A 16,380-nucleotide genomic window follows, 5' to 3' on the forward strand; every position below is an offset into this window, starting at 1 on the left:
AAGGAGTAGACTTTAATGTCAAATGGATATCGATTAATACGTCGGAGGACAGCTCTTACACAAAATCACTGTCAAGTCAGGAGTAGACTAAAGTAGGTTTTTTTTTTTTAATGCTATGTCAATATCTCAAAAACGTGCTTTAACGTGGTCTGATCAAAGTACTCTGAAGAAAAGAGGTGAGTGTGGTGAAGATGTAAGTCGATTGTAACACTAAAATGTACTGAAGTCATACATAACCCCCCCCCCCCCCCCCAAAAAAGTTGGAAGCTGATCGTGCGATGGGCAGATGATGTGACTGCTGATGAACGTGGATTCAACATAGCAGCCTCTGCAGAACTTTACCCAACAAAGTAAGTTTTTTTTTTTTTTTCTTTTTTAAAACACATATTCAATCCAATCAAAGACATGTAGACAGTCTCTACAGATAAATCATGTATGATTACCGCAGCAACACACGAGGTTATAAATGATTGCGTTTAAAGATCGAACCTCTTCTGCCCGTTCTGTTGCACATTCTATATGTTTTGCAGCACGAAAAAAGTCTCGCATCCCCAACAATGAAAGTATATATTAGCTCCTATGAACACGTTTGAGCTAAGCGCTAATCAAGACCTCATGGCCTTCTCCATTCACGACAAGCTCCAGTGCAGACATTAGCATTTTGTCTGCGGTCTCTCTCTCTCTCCCTCTTCCTCTCACTTGCCCTCTCTCTCTCTCTCTCTATCCCCCGCTCCCCATTTCTTGGGTGTGACATGTAATTGACACAGGCAGCTATACGGTCCTACGCATGGCTCTTGGTAAATTAATCCCACACTATGCCACTGACAATTTCCCTTATATCACTGACTCTAATGCCAACAGTTCACTGTCAGTCTTTGACGAGATGAAGAGTAATCATCTTTATCAATTTTCCCCGGATGGATTTTCCCTCCGTGATGGACAATGACAGGGGAAACTTTTTTTTTTTTTTTTACCCAGAAGCCTTGGTATATACAAGCTAGGCTGTATGTACATTAAACAAAGCAGGGCAAACATGAATATAATATTTAATACAACGGATCCCGTATGTTGTTAAAATTCCACAATAAGCACTAGGGTTCAGATATAGCTGTTAGACCGTTAAAAAGGTTAATTGTCTGAAACATAATCCCAAAGATTTGACTTTATAAAATGACATTTTCCAATGTTTAACATGTTCTTGATCAATTAATGAATTGCAGTGATTGAATCCCGTTGACCTGTACGGCAGAGAAAGGAAACAGTATTAGGACAAGATTAGTGGTTAGTTCCCTGTTGAGAAATGTTAACAAACTGGAGCAGAGTGAGATGATTGGAAAGTACTGTGGGGAAATTGATATCGTGGAGTAATTTGATCAGGGCTGGGGGGGTTGGGGGTGGGGGGGTGCTAGGGGGCATCTCTAATCTCAATCATCACTCTATCATATGGATTAAACAGCCAGGAGCCAGAAACCAGGTGCTAGGCTGTTTCTTCTGTTGCCAAGTAAACAGGAGGCAAGCTATGGAACCTATTTATCACAAGCACGGGGCCCTTGGTAAATTCATTATCGTTTTAATTGAAACAAAATAAACCGCTAGCCGATCCTTTCACGTTTTTCTCCAGCTCCTTTCTCTCTCAATCAGTCTCTTTTTTACCCTTTTTTTTTCTACCTATTCTTTCCCCCCGTGACCCCCATCATCCTTACATACCTCCCCACTCCCTCTCCTTCTTAACTGCCCCCCCCCTCGACACACACACAAACATAAACACACACACACACCCCGTTGTTGTTTTTTTAACTCCAGAGAATACTGAACTGCAGAGATAACGGGTAAATGCAGGAGGGGGAAAATCGGCTTCAAAGAGTTTAGCTTCTTTTCATCTCTCGCAAACACTTCAGACAGGAAGCTGCAAAGGAAGCATCCAACTCTGATCAAAATGATCCACATTATATATACCTGTGTGTGTGTGTGTGTGTGTGTGTGTGTGCGCGCGTGCGCGTCAGTGCACATGTATGTCCGTGTTCATCGGTGGAACATAGGTATCATCAAGCAGAGACATATTACAAGAAGGATCATCGGGGAGTTCTGGACACTGGAAACTCTCAGCTTTCAACTTTCAGCTTTCAACTTTCATGCTGAAGTTCATGTTTTCGATCTGTACAGTGAAAATGTGGAGAAGACTTGACCCGGCAGACATCAGAGATGTTCAGAGATTTTCACGATCTCACTTAAAGTTTAAATAAAGTTTTAATTTTTTTTTTAATATAAATGCTACAAAACAAGACAATTCATCAGTGACTGGCCATGCCAGAGGAAAAATGTAGCTCCTCGTTTGCTCTAAGATACTTAACTTGAGCGGTTTGGTCAGACCATAATTGGACCAAAAACTTGTAAGGAGGGAACAAAATGTGAAAAAGAAAAAAGGAAAAAAAAAATACAGCAGACAGATCAGACAGAGTCCAGAAAGAAGAAACGGAAAAGAACACAAGGAGAGTGGGATATGACAAAATAAAGAGAGGGAAAAAGTTCACATTTCTTTTCTCTCTCTCTCTCTCTCTCTTTTCTCTCTCTTCTCTCACCAATCCAGACAGCCCACAGATCAGTACTGGAGTTTTATTCCCGACAGGTAAGTAAAAATGTCAGGTAAGTGCTAATTAACTCGGCCATTTCATCAAGGAGGAGAAAGCTTTTCATTGTCTCTGACAGATGGAATTAAACGTGAGGTTTGATTTCTGCCTTGTTTGAGAAGTAGTGAGAATGCCTGATGTTAAGGCCACTCATGTCTTGCTTGGCAGGAGAACAACCACTGATTCAAACACTGTCTTTTTAAAAAAAAAAAAACATTCCAGAAGAATCTGAAACAATGCAGCTAATCCTTTTAAGTCGTTTCAATCATCGATTGTTTGCTAATTTGTCTGATGGCATTGTAAAATGTTCCGTTTCGCCATCCCTACCCCCCCCCCCCCCCCCCCCCAAAAAAAAAAAAAAACGCCACAAAAACAGAAAGCAAAAAGAGGAATCCTTTGACAACTAGCCAGTTAATCTCTAAAAGCTATGACGGGCTTAGGAATCCAATCATAGAATTGAATAAAAGCAGAACATGGCTGTCTGGCTCTGTCTGTTGGTGTGAGTTCTCAGACATACGATTGCTTTATCAATAACCATCCATTCAGGGAAGCGGGCGAAAGTGAGACACGACAGACACGAGCGTCTGAAAGCACGATCTTTGAGGCTAAATAAATAAAAAGTTGTATATTATTGTCTCAGTGCAGCAGGCCTCAATTCAGAGTCCAGTCTTTCTTCAGTAGAGCACTAGATTAACCTTCACAGCGGCTAAGGATTTTAATATGCTTTTTCAGAGCTAGGCCTTGACTCCTCACTATGGAAACACTGGGAGATTTTTTTCTCTCTCTCTCTCTCTCTCTCGTATTGTTTTCTATTCACAGGACCTATGACTTAAAAAAAAAAAAAAGAAAATCTTGAACATTACTTGATACATAGAAAATACATATTCAAAAGCATGTTTTCAATTTCAATGATACCTCCAGGAACCACTGGCTTATGTGATTTGAAAGATAGAAAGAAAAGTACAGGACCAGACAGGTAACACAGACGGGGGGATGGGCGGGGGAGTGGGGGTGTGGAGGGAGAGGAAAACGAAAAAGGTAAGTGCTGACTCAGGACGTAGGATGGTACAGCAGAGGGAAAGGGAGAGAGAGAGAGAGAGGGAGGCAGAGAGAAAGAGAGAGAGAGAGAGCTATTTGCGCTAATTCAACAACATGTGCAGTACTGTGATAAGAGGCGTCGATCCTGTGTCTCATTAATCTAGTGTGAACGACACACTGGCATTTTGTATTGTAAACCGCACATCCCAGCGAATAATATCTGTGAGCCTGTCTACTATAGAAGGACAGATTCCACAACCACTGTTAGATGCTCAGATTTACCTGCTGCACTGACTTTGTGCACGCTCTCTCTCTCTCTCTCTCTCTCTCTCTCTCTCTCTCTCTCTCTCTTTCTCTCCCCCCCCCCCCCCCCCCTCTCTCTCTCCTCCTTTTCCCCTTTTCTCTCCCTCGCTCTCCATCTCTAACGTCCACGTTTTGTAACATGTGTGCGTGTTTTTCTGCCCCCCCCCCCCACCACCACACACACACACACACACACACACACACACACACACACACACACACACAAGATTGGTCTACAAAGACAATCTCAACGTGGCAGATAAATTAACCTCTGAAAATTAGTGAATGAGTGTCTGTGCGAGAGAAAATTCAAATTAAAACGCAAATGAGCGGAGAACAAGTGACCCATACCGATTACATCTCATTTTCCATTCCACATTACCGTATGCCCGAAAGCCGCGTCGCCGCTTTCATAGCACGCTGTACATAACGATCTCTCATATTTGTCCTCCAGTACTCACCAGTTAACACCAGTTTCTAAATATAATTTTGGTACGTATCGTTCCAGTTTTAAATTTCATTATCTCACTAATTCATCACCATACAACTGTACTTATTTTGACAAATGTAATCCTTTCCAAACAAGAGCAACCCGAAATAACAACGACATTAAAATTAAAGTAGTCTAACTTATTATTCACATAATTGCCCAAGACATCAATTTATGATTCATTGGCTGATAAAGTATGTAAGTAATTAATACAGAAAAGTATATTCGTTCAACGGGAAACTTCAGCCGTGCTAAAAAGCTTCTTTAACTATTTGTGCGCCTTGTCCTCGGAAAATGTAAATCAACTTAATAATTCATTATAATTTTTTTTTTTTTTTAATTTTTTATTTATTTTGAAAGTGGAACCTACCAATTATAGTGGCATGTACAATTTGTCTTGGGACCATCGTGCTGATGAATTTGGCGGCCGTAGTGAGCATTTTAAGTAGTCTTTAACGCGCGCTATCTGGGACAAGTGTTTCTTCTATGAGATCCTGTTTCCCATTGGTAGTCAAAGCTGACGGCGCAGTCAGTGCCAAAGAAAAAAAAACATGGATGGAATGGAATCTGCGATTATTCTACTCGTGTAGGCTCAGAGAAAGTGTCCTTCCAAAAAAAAAAAAAACTAAATAAATAAATTTAGGGGGAGAAGATGAAGTTCGGGTGAGTGGTTCCTTTGGCTAATGGGCTTGCACTAGTAGCAAATATGATTTATGAGGTCCGGGAAACCAAGTGGTTGACGGGAATCAGAACACATGGTTATAACGTCATCCCTCCTCTGTTTTTTTTTTCTCTTCTTTTTTAATTCAGCAAAACCTCCCAAAGGCAACCTCCCTCACCAACCCCAAGGCAAAAAAGTTGTAATTCAATTAAGCATGCAGCATATTACCTAGACAACCCTTTGTCCAGTTTAAATGAGAGGTTAATGCAGACACTCTGAACTACATGAGACATTAATGAGGCGTTAATAAATATTGCATTAATATCCAATTAGGCCTCCCATTTAAAGGGTTACCTCGGTTACCCAAGAATGAATTCAGCCTGTGTGAGGGTTAGACTGAGTCTGAATGCCCTTTCACTCGAACTGGATCTGGGCAACCGTGTGTCTTATAGCAGTGGCCAAAAAAAACCCTCCTTCTCCCAGCCAACATAGCAGTGCCAGGCAAGAACAGTTTGGCTTTTGTTTGATACACCAGCCTAATAAGATTTGTCATTTCCTTGGATCAAACTGGATTCTTGTGGATGCTGGAGAGAAGACTGAACAGATTGCTTATATTTTTATATTTGGTTCAGGGTCCACAGAGTCCTATGGCCTGAGGAATCTCTTTATATAGTGTGTCTGACTGTTGACTTAGTCTGCCAAGCAGTCCTGACAGATTTTAACTGGAAGACTTTCATGGTTCTAATACACAACTGGAAGCAGAAACAAATCGTAGTACATGTTTTGGGGGCTGCATCATACTGTAAATCCAACCATATTAGGATACGATTTTTTTTTTTCTTTTGCCTTAAAGGACATGTACATGTTTTCACGCACCGTGTTATTTACATCTTAAATTTTTCGTTTGACTTAAACAGATGAATTGTTCAAATCGAGTACCGTCTCCATGCAATGTATAATAACCCCATTACAGTGGCACGCAAAACAGTGTGGAATCGTTTTAACCAATCGAAAGCCTTTTCTCCAAGAGCCTAAAGCCATGCTGTTTACAAACCCAGTGCACCAGAGTGTAAAATAACGCACAATTGATGTTCTCCAATCATTTTTAAATAAAATGCTCAAATGATTCATTATAATACTGAACTCTTCCATGTACAGTAGTTGACAAAAGGAAGCTAAACTAAATAAATAAATAAAGATTTAAAATAAATTATTTTTAAAAAAACTGAATAAATTAGATCTTAGTTCGTCCTTTGGGTAAATTAGAATGCTTTTGTACACACGCACGTCTTTAAAACTCCTATGGTAAAGGGACTGTATCTAACAGAAATGGAAAGGACTACTAATTTGCAATAAGATTAGTGTACTTGGGTGTGGATCACAATCTTCAGAGGAAGATAGTAGCTTTGCAGCCCTTTCCAAGGATGTTGTCTGCATCTCCTCCACACTCCAAATGTCCTTTTTACAGTGCATAAATAAGTACGAGAGGAATCATTAAGTCTAAACGCTATTCCGGCCAACCTTTAATATTAAAAAGAAATGGTGCATTAAAATCCCTGTGTGTGTGTGTGTGGGGGGGGGGGGGGTCGGGGTGTTGCATGCTGAGATTGCTCCCCCTGAAGTGACAGACAGAATGAGATGTGTCTCCACTGTCTGTGGCACTTTAATAGTGATAAATAGTCACCACAATAGCATCATATTTTGACACTTCAATAAATACAGAGCGGCTTTTTAGCAGCTGTGAAATCTCAAAGCCGGCTGAAAAGCCAACCCAAGCCACAGGCAGTTTGCAGTGGAAAGCTGACAGCTATGCTAAACAAATCACAGAGATGGTTTGTTTGTTTCTTTTCTTCTCTTTTAACCCCATTCCCCATCCCCCAACACCCCCTCCCTCCTCCTCCCACCCCACCCCACCCCACCCCACCACACACACACACACACACACACACACACACACACACACATCTACCCACCCACTCACATTTTCTTAACATTGTCCTCTAAGCTGTGCCCATCTTCAATAGTATTACTACAAAGAGAAGGAGAAAACAAAAGTTAAGGTTACATGCTTTCCTGAAAACACTGCATAACAGTCTTCCTACATGATTAGATAGACAGATATAGAAATATAAATATATATATACACACATACATACATACACACACACACACACACACACACATATATATATATATATATATATATATATATATATATATCATGAATATGTGTGTGTATATAATCATGTGCTTTGTGTGTAGTGTCTAAAGAGTCCTTCCCTTGACATTTACGTGTCAACCCAAAACCATTTCAGATATGAGACAGACCAAGTCACCGGCTTATTCGACGTATGTCCCTCTGAGAAACAGCGTAACATGTCGCGCACTCAAAACAATCCAAAGCGTAACATTGAACTATAGAGGTGAAACACATTCAAACACATTCTACTATGAAGTTTCAGAATAATCTTGTTTGGTGAATTGTGCTCACCAAAAAAATAAATCCATAGGATTTCCCCCCCCCCCCTCTTTTTTTTTGTGCTAGAATAAACAGTTTTGCCAGTTCAACTTAAAGCGAAACATAAATACGGAGACCTTATATTTTATCACACAGATGATCTTCGGTTATGAAGAAGTTCTATTTTTTTTTTTTTTTCTGAGTGTAGGGTGATAAACAATTTCAAAAAGTCAAAAAAAAAATTCAAGCGTGGCTTATGGTAATAAAGAAAAGGTGTTTGCCAGAGAAAAGCGCGTAGTTCTTATCTCTACAAAACAGGGACCTCCATGGATTAACAGTACAGATAATGGATTTTCATTTGAACTCCGAGTAGAAAACAAAATGTCAGTTTGATAAGAAGCTGAAGTTTTTTTAAGCTGAAAAAGAATGAAACGGTACACGCGCATTCCCAGTTCTGAACCCGCTGAATCCCGTTGTCTGTCGGCATACTAAAACACATTGTTAAAAACTGCAGAAGACCGATTTACAATTCACCGCTATTGCTTGGCAAGAGCAAGGTCAATAGATTAATGCAAATGTGTGATAATTTGCCACAAATCATTATAACTTATTCATTACCATATCCTCCATCATATACGCTTCAGCCTACAGATGCTGTGAAACAGAGTTCTAGGAGACCTTGGGAATTTGCTAGCCCTGTGATGTTCTCCAATGGGTCAACATATTGATGAGGAAACAAACAGACGTTCCATAACTCTTCCGTGAATGATAAATAATGGAGCGGTTGTTAAGCGGCCTTAAGACTAGAAAACGCTTCGGAACACCATAGGCTGAACTGCGCTGGAATATGTCTTGCCACATTGGCCTGGATCCTGTTGTTCCACAGCGGTCAAACGCTGAGAGCAACCCGACTACAAAAACTTCTCTCACGGTTAGCCGCCCGAGAGAACCCAGCACAAATTCAAATTCAGCAAAAAAAAAAAAAAAAGTTGTTTTTTTTTTTCTTTTTTTATGTTTTTAATGACCTAGATAAGCTCGATATAGATTACAAGACTCATTTCAAATGTGTTTTTATCCTTCAGCTAAATCAGACTGATCTTTGTGTTATTAATGTTTGATGTGTGCGTAAGTGGGAGAGGTCTTTAAAGATTTAGCGTTTCCTCTGAGACCCTACACAGGAGCGCACACACATTAGACGGCCTGCGTTTTTTGCTATTCTGTTTGTTCAATGTTATTGAAATTTTTACACCAATTACTTCCCCAAAAATGCTGAGAGAGAAGCTTCTGGAAGTCCACTAATGCAGTGGGTGCTTACAACGAGATTCATACATTTTGATAAGATGCTTACTTTACCCTTAGATTCCATACATTATTAATATCAAGCATACAAATCTATATAAAACAGTGGAGAAGATGGATTTGAAGGGGGCGAGTGATTATGTTGCTTCAAACTCGCATTAAAATCTATGGGTACATTGATCAATGCAGAAAATGCAAACATCACAGTGTTGGCAGCCAGTATCATCTCTGGGTCAATAAATGGTGTAGAATAGACAAATAAGAGATAAGCCCATTGATATATACGACCAATCAACAACATCTATAATAAGACTGCGTTTTCTATTGGTTGAACTGGTGGTAGTCGTCCACCTACAGAGAACTGAACCTGAGTACATAACACAAGTTTTGTTTTTTCATATGGTTCACAGTGGTCAATTTACTTTCAGCTGTGAAGCATCTACTGCAAAGTCTAGAAGCAAAAAAAAACATAGCATCTCAAATGTTATTAAAATACACTATATATACTGTATTAAAATTCTCTGTGCATATAGTCTAATCTGTACACTGGTATGGAAAAACATATGTCCATTTTCTCGCGTGCCAGCAAAATCGTATACGTTTGTGTTGCAATAGGTCGAAACACTTGGTTTATCTCCTTTGTTGTTGTTGTTGTTTTTACTCTGATATAAGAAATAAACATATATTGTTTCCAATCTAACTCTGATCATATGGATGTCTACCTTTCTTCTAGTTCATTCTCTTCCTTCTGCCTCTTCTATCAGCACAGTAGAAAAATGTATTTTTGAATAGATAATTTGAAATGTCGTTGATGAAAATGCCAAGCACATGGACGGGATACAAATGAATGGATTAGAAAGATATTCTATGGAGAATATAGTTAGCAATGCAAAGCTTTTAGAATAGTTCCAGCTTTGGCTTAGCTATAGGGTCTGGATTGTCACACAGGCAAATATTTTCTTTTAATCTGAATGAAATGGAATTTCTGAGCAAAGAGCTAGGGACACTGTAAAAATGGGCACATAGCCGACATCCTGACAGTCAGCGCAGGGGGAGGCAAGGCAGGCAAATGAAAATGACATTACAAGAAAAAGAAAAAAAGAAAAAAAACGCAAGCATGTGCTGGATGAACTAACAAAGAGAGTGTGAAGATATTTTGAAATGTGCAAATATATGCTAATTTAAATATGTGCCATGAAACAGACGGATTGAGTAATTGTCTTGATTGGTCAAACTGCGACCCATGCCACGCTGTTTAATGCCGCAGTTGGAATGTTCATATTGAATTCCCGTTTATATTCATTCATATCATCTCTGCTGGCTTTAAAACAACTGCTGATGTTGATGCTAATGTTAATGTTTGTTGTTGTTTTTTACTTCATGGATGGTATATCAATTTAAGTCGATTTTTTCTTAGCTGTTACCGCTCTTATCAAGTTGAATAAAATGTTATCACTCATCTCATTCAAGCGTTATTTCACAGTTGACCGTTAAAGTGGACACTTCATACTACATACAGTCAACTGCCTCACCTTCTTCCCCACAACCATATCACAATGTGCTAACCACTGCAACAACACACACTGTGTGTAACTGCTTCAGTCAAACACAGTACATTTCAACCCAGATAAAGTTCAATCAGTTATATCAGTTTGACATTTCGCCTCTTACTGCACTTCATACATACATACATTCACATATGCATATATATATATGTACATACTGTCAACAGACAGATGGATGGATAAGTCACTTGGATTGCATGGATAACAGTGCAGATGTTAGTGGCATTGCTGAGCAGAATCCGAATCAAGTCGCTTCCCAACCACAGGTGTGTCTTTTAGTTGTGTCCCCTAAATATCAAAACAATTTCCTGCTTAATATTCCTCAGCAACAGTAATGCCTGTCATGCAAACATTAATCAGTGCTAATTTACGTACATCCACAAGGTCAATGGAGTATCTATGAATGTAGGTAGAGTAGTCACACCTAATTAGCGTGCTTAGTCCATCTCCCAATTAACTCTAAATTAAGCAGTTCAAACCCTCTAAACAAACCTCAATGAGCTTTTCAAACACAAGCTCTGATTGAACCCAGCATTAATAAAGTGTTTTGAATACCCTCATTATGTTAACAGAGGTTATTCCAAATATATCACAACCGTAGTGTCCTTCCACTTCATTCATTTTTTTTTCTCTCTCTCTTTTTTTTTGCAAAGGACTTTTACTGTAATTAAGGGCTATACAGGTTCCTTAATCAGAGCGTGTTTGCAAGTTTGGACTGTCACCTTGCAAGTAACACTCGATCTAATTGACTGGAAGATCAAACTGATGTGAGGCATTTGGTTCTGTGTCAATGATAATTTCTAGAGTTAAATTCGTCCTTGTTAAAACAAGATACTTTAGTTTACTGCAACTGCAGACCTATTAGGACGCAGCATGATGGCAGATTTTCTGTTTCAGAGAAAAGCCATTCCTGCTATAAACAGCATTAGCGGCTAAAGTGGACATAAACAGTTGCCCACTAACAAGTTGCTTGGTGTATTATTCCATCCTTAATCACATTTAAAAGTCAATGTACCGACCTGAAGGCGTGAGGACAAAACGTGTCGCAACATTTTGTTTTAGATTAGATTTTGATTGTCTGTTGATTTGAGGAGATGAAACACTGATTACCCCAAGGAGGTCGAGCATTGTTCAAGATCTTGAAATCATCTTGAAACATGCCTTGTCCTCCTCGATCCAAACCGCCTGCATATTTCCCAGACATAACAGAAATGACTTTAAGCGTGAAACAAAATAATATTTCTCTTCCTAATTCTGATTTTGATGGATATTGATTTTTATTTTTGGGGTAACAAAGAAGCACATCAAAAATACATATTTATTTATTTATTTATTTTTCAAGAATCTACCATCTGAACAGTTGTTTTATATCTGTAGAAACTCTCTCTCTAATATTTTCTCTCATAAAGACAGCTATACATTCACTTCTAGAATGTTCCCTGTCGCTAAGATGGTAAAGAGCAAAGTATGTCTTTTAATATGGCTTAAATGGTTGTATAACACGGTGTGTGATAGTATAGTTACCATAGACATTCCTCTCTCTCTCTCTCTCTCTATCTCTCTCTCTCTCTCTCTATCCCTCTCTCTCTCTCTCTCATACAACTTTTGTTCTTCAGTGAGATTAATCAAGTGAATTACAGTTTTAATTCAAAGTTCTCCCTGCAGATTTGTATCACATTAAAACATATCACCCCCAGCTATGCCTCACTCCCAAAGCTCATTCTTCAAAGGTGTCCATTTAAGGTGTGTACTTTGCTAAGTTCCACCCTGAGACACATACCGCATATTTCTTTTTTGAATTCCTCAGAGAGCCGTATAATTGCAGGGCAGGAATGTGTGTGTCTGTGTGTGTGTGTGTCTGTGTGCTCGTGTGTGAGTGAGTGAGTTGGGAGGGAGGGGTTGCTCTTTGATTTTTAGGCATTAAATATTCTCTAGAGAGTGTGCTTAAGAATCTCTTAAGAAGAAATAGATAACATAAACAAGGAAAGATTTGATTTGAATAAAGATGGGCATGTGCTTGTGAAGGGAACTGGTTAACGCCGGCGTTAGATCAACAACAGAGCGTTAGATGAAGATGCTCTGAGAAATGTCGTGGTTGAATTTTGTTTCTCTTTTGCCGCTGTAGGTTTTTTTTTTCCCATAACTCATTCTCAGTCAATAATCTTATTGAACAGAAACTGTCAGTCAAGTGGAGCATTCTGGTTCAGTGGATGTTTTTATTTGAGACTTTAAGAGAAAAAAAAACATCAAACGTCAATAGAGAAACACTGTTAATAGATGAAAAAGACAGAAAAGATCAAATGACAGCACAGCCGGGGAGGTTTTTTTTTTTCCACCTCGATGAAAATTGGCGATACTGTGAAACAAATCTTGGAATCACATCTACGTATACATGGTGTGGCTGCTCACTGATTCTCTTCCATGAAGACAAAAATCCTGGAATCCAGATAGCAAACAACCAAAAATCAATTATAATTCGAGAGATATCAAACAGGCTTTTCTCTCTCTCTCTCTCTCTCTCTCTCTCTCTGGAAACATGAGTCACATCGTACTCTATGTTTTCCGTTTCTCCATATTGAGGCTTTTTTTTCTTTTTTTCTTTTTTGCTTGAGAGTGAATCTAGTTAACGTTTCCACCAGATGGGGTTATTAAATAAGCTCCATTTAAAACTGAGAAACAAGACAAAGCACTTTAACTTCTAAATCTTGAATCACCACAGTCAGCCTCTCACAGCAGGGACCACTGTTTGTTATGGTTTCTCATCTAACGGCCTTCTATCTTTCTTAACAGATGGGTACGAATAAAGTATTCAAGCGTTCACTCTTGCCAACAAGCAAATCATTAGAAAATCTCTGGTAAAGCAAACTATTGTAAGAAATGCTGGACTCTTTCGGTCATATGTTAAACAGATTCATTCTACAGTTAAGTTTACCATATGGCAAACTAAGAAACAGTTTTAATATATGTGTATACTTGGCGAAAACTGAAATAAAACTTTCAACTGAAACACTATTCTCTCTCTCTCTCTCTCTCTCTCTCTCTCTATCTATGTGTGTGTGTGTGTGTGTGTGTGTGTGCCTACTTACAGAATTCATACACAGACATTGAGAAACATGGCTCTGTAGGAACTTCTAATGTGCATTATGATTGCTACAGAGAGAAACTGTAACACTTTGTCAGACAAGTGACGAATGTTTCAAACAACAAGCAACAGCGAGAGATATGACAGACAACCAGTGCGTGTCTGTCTTTATCTGAAACCTTCCTGAAACAAATGTTAGTCTGACATTTACAGTTTAGTTTCTTTTTTCTTTTCCTTTTTTTTTCTCCTTTTGATCTTTTAGGCTCTCATCAAAAACCTCATCTCAAAAACACATCCTACTCATATTTACATTCTGGTTTCTATCAGGGGTTTTGTATGGGAACCTTCTCACATGTAATTTGATGTCATTTTACCGGCAGTGTCCACAGGGCATGATGTATTTCCCCTGGATAAAAACGGAGGCGGGGGAAGCACTGAAGGGAGTGTTTGTGGGCTACTGTGATAGTGATGAATGACCATGTGTGTGTGGGTGTATGTGTGTGTCCGTGTGTGTGCATGTGTGAGCATGCGTCTGTGAGTCTTTGTGTGTGTGTGTGTGTGTGTGCGTGTGTGCATGCGTGCCTGCATGTGCATGTGTGCATGTGTGTGTTAAATGCTGTGTAGCCTGTTTTCCTCCTCCACAGGTCATAGATCCACACAAGAAGCAGGATGCTTGGTTCCGAAACGCTGGGGCTTATTGGCTGGGCAGAGTTTTTAAACCTTATTGGTTGCTTGCACTAAGCCAAATCTAATGGCTGTTTCAATTTGGTGCATAGAAATCTTCATTCACAGGACAAATACCTATGTATGTTTTACATATATGTTTGGTCTGCGGGTATAAACATGTATGTAAAATATTCAGAAATGTTGGTAACCTGCACATACGGACAAGGAACCTCACATTTTTCACCCTAGCTGTTACTTGAAAGTCATTTTGAACTATTCTGTAAGCTGACAAAATATTTGGGCGCTGTTTTTTTTTTTTGTACTTTTACTGAGGCTTTGCCATGTATTTCTGATGAAGAGAATAGACAGGTTTTTTTTTCTGTTTTCAGTGCTGGACTGGTGGTGCTAGACTTTCATTTAATATTTGCCAAAAAAAGAACCGCACCCCCCACCCCCGCCCACCAAAAAAAACCAAACAAATAATCAAACAAACCAAAAAATATCCTGTCTTTTTGGTACTCTTCCACTCTGGTGCAAATCATTCTGTCCTCTCTTTGATGATTCTATGTCACAACTGATTTTTAATTTAAAAGTGCTCTTTATGGATGGGAAAACAGACTTCTGACCATGACTAAAGATATCATTAAAAAATGAACAGAACATTCATGGAACATGTCCCTCTCCAGCTGAAGAAACCTTGGGCAGGAAACTTATTAATTCCTAGTGGTTCATTTTGAAGTCGACCCATCATCTATGGTCTTGCCCTGTCCGCTGTCCAATACTAATGGCAGTTCTATTAGTATTAGAACTATTTTACTGAAAACTATGTGCAGCCCTTAATAATTTTTTTTTTTTTTTTGGAGTGTCTACTCTTTAAAATTGAAAGCGCAGTTAGCATCAGAAAAACAAAGAAGAAAGCCTGAGAAAAAAAAAAAAAACAAACACTCTTTGATTGAGGGCTGAAAGGACTTTTTTTTTTTTTTTCTTTTTTCCAATGCCCTCATATTATGTTTTGATATTTCATCCTTCTGGTGCCAGAAATGCTGACATTTGTTGGCGTGGTGTCAAAACGTAATTCAACGGGAGAGTGTCAGCCACGGGATGAAAAGTTGAAAGACTATTGCTTGTCACAGATATTGAAGCAGTGACTGCTGACATGCACACTCTATTTGGGTTCCTTTCTCATTTATCAAATTAATGCCATCTGTGTTTGGGTGATTGATTATTATGTCCGGAACACTCAAACAGATGTCAGACACAAGGCAGGTCATCGGAGGCAACAGAGCGTGAAAACACAGACATAGCCCAGAGATTGGTAAGCAACCGGCGAAACAGTGTACAGGGCCCAGAGCACAGATGGATAGTACATCGGGGGCATCTTTGTGAATGGATATTAGGTATTAGAGGTATGCCAAGCATTAACATGGCAGAACTATACGGATTAATTAACAGCCACTTAACATGATGCATTAAAATAAATAAATAAATAAATAAAAGAACTAGCACGCTAGTTCCGGCAACATTCAATCATTTTGAAAATGCAAAGCAAAAAAAATGCAAACTAAAAACCAGTGGTTAAGCAGACTGTTTGCATCCCACAAATAATGATATATTAATTCTGATGACAATAAACATGCAAAAAGCTATCATGCTGTTGGAACATTAGCCCATAAGACAGTACTCTTTTAATGGAGCGAATGTTAAAATTAAGTTAAATGTTTACTTCATTCAGTATTACAATTACATTTTCAATTAGAAATAGCACTATTTACCCAAACACAGATCTGCCAGTTGTGCATAGTTTCTTGGATTAAATTTCTTGTCAACCTTTTCATCCAATCAGTCTCTCCTTCTTGATCTATAACATCAAGGCATCTCGATAGGTCATAAATATGCATTGAATGCAAATTGCACATGAAAAAGACTTATGAAAAACCTTTACAAGGCCATTTATAAAGACTCAAGAGAACTGCCTCCAAGGCACTGAGAACATAAATAACTGCTTCAAGCATTGGATTCAAACAGAACATAGCTATTTTGTTTGACATTTAAGTGAAAAAGTTATATTTTTAATTTCTGTAGTTCAATATGAGTCCATTAGTTAATTAGCTGAGTACAATACATTGCGATCCAAATTGAACAAATTTATGGCTTTCAAATTTCATTAATGAATGGTTGAAAACAGCTGACT

This window comes from Chanos chanos, chromosome 1 (genome assembly GCF_902362185.1).
Source record: "Chanos chanos chromosome 1, fChaCha1.1, whole genome shotgun sequence".
Classification (NCBI taxonomy): Eukaryota; Metazoa; Chordata; class Actinopteri; order Gonorynchiformes; family Chanidae; genus Chanos; species Chanos chanos.